The sequence below is a fragment of the Marmota marmota genome, unplaced genomic scaffold (assembly GCF_001458135.2).
Source record: "Marmota marmota marmota unplaced genomic scaffold, marMar, whole genome shotgun sequence".
Taxonomy (NCBI): domain Eukaryota; kingdom Metazoa; phylum Chordata; class Mammalia; order Rodentia; family Sciuridae; genus Marmota; species Marmota marmota.
The window spans coordinates 519-2,186 of NW_026003308.1; the positions used below are offsets into that span (position 1 = coordinate 519).

The 1,668-nt window shown below is 37.9% G+C and overlaps 1 long non-coding RNA gene across 1 annotated transcript; it reads left to right on the forward strand.

Moving 5' to 3' along the window:
* Positions 1 to 214: 214 nt before the first annotated feature.
* Positions 215 to 896, forward strand: LOC125614591. The gene is made up of 2 exons (XR_007345168.1): positions 215 to 366; positions 669 to 896. It is a non-coding gene; the product is annotated as an uncharacterized LOC125614591 (long non-coding RNA).
* The last annotated feature ends 772 nt before the right edge of the window (positions 897 to 1,668 follow it).

The following is a 1,668-nucleotide window of genomic DNA, read 5'->3' on the forward strand; positions in this document are numbered from 1 at the left end:
AGGACGCCTGTAAGAAATACAATTCCAAACAGTTCATTGCTGCAAAATGGCTTTCAGTTAAGAGGTAATCCATCTCTCTTAACATGCTCTCCATTGAATGTGCCCAAGACAGCCATTGCCTCTGTCACAGAACATTTCAAGAACCCTAATCCAGTTGCTGCTTCAGACAGACATTGTTATTTCCATCTTCCAACTTCTACATTATGACAGTAAAATCTGAGGAAAAGAACACCTCCACTGGAAGTCGAAGCTTCCCATACTATGAATGCCCTAAGATCATGGAACACTGAAAAAGAAAGAAAGACCCACTTGACACATGCAAATTCCTAACACATCAGTGCTCCATAAGTGGCTTTCAGTTCAGAGGTAATCCATCTCTCCTGATACACTCTCCATTTAATGTGCTCAAGAGAGCCATTGCCTCTGTCACAGAACATTTCAAGAACCCTAATCCAGATGCTGCTTCAGACAGTCATTGTCATTTCCGCCTTCCATCTATACATCATGACTGTAAAATCTGAGGAAAAGATTACCACACCTTGGAGTTGAATCTGGCCTTTACTATGAATGCCCTAAAGTTATGCGACCCGGAAAACAAAAGAAAGACCTGCTTGAGACATGTAATTTTCTAACAGTTCAGTGTTCCATCAATGGCTTTCACTTCAGAGGTAATCCATCTCTCCTAACTTGCTCTCTCTTTAATGTGCCCCAGACAGCCATTGCCTCTGTCACAGAACATTTCAAGAACCCTAATGCAGTTGGTACTTCACACAGGCATTGTTGCTTCCATCTTCCATCTTCTACATAATGACAGAAAAATCTGAGAAAAAAAAAAAACACCACGCCTGGGAGTGGAAGCTGGCCTGTACTGTGAATGCCCTAAAGTCATGGGACCCTGAGAAAGAGTGAAGGACGCCTGTAAGAAATACAATTCCAAACAGTTCATTGCTGCAAAATGGCTTTCAGTTAAGAGGTAATCCATCTCTTTTAACATGCTCTCCATTTAATGTTTCCAAGACAGCCATTGCCTCTGTAACAGAACATATCAAGAACCACATTCCATAACACATGGAGTGCACGTGACCTTCAGCAAAGTTTCTCACTCAATGTATTTTGAGTGATCCTTTCACAAGTGTACAGGTCTCCCTTGACTTTGTTAGGAACACAATAGTGCATTTTAATGGTATGTTCTTTCTGATTGACACACTCTCTGTTCACACATTCATACCATTGTCACAACTGCAGCCAAGCACTGTGATGAATTGGTAGCTATATTTTAATCTTTAGGTGACGTAGCATACAAGCTTTCTATCATTTTGTTCCTAAATTCTTACATTTGAACATTAAATAGTACTCATAATTTTATTTTTTGTTCCATATATCATAAACACTCATTTTATATTCTCTGCTTTATAACATATAGATATTAGTACTTTTGACTCTTCCTCTGAGTTCTTTCAACTTCTGTTATTTGTTTTTTATTTTTTAATTGTCAAGATTGGACAATTATCTAGTATATACTACATGGAAAAGGAAATCCATTAACTCTTAAATTTAAAGAATATTTCCATTCTGCGTATGTCATGATGGTTAAAAAAAAATAGACCAACAAAGTTTCATGCCTAATAAAGATAGTCTTTCAGAACCGGATCTTTTCGTCACTAAAAG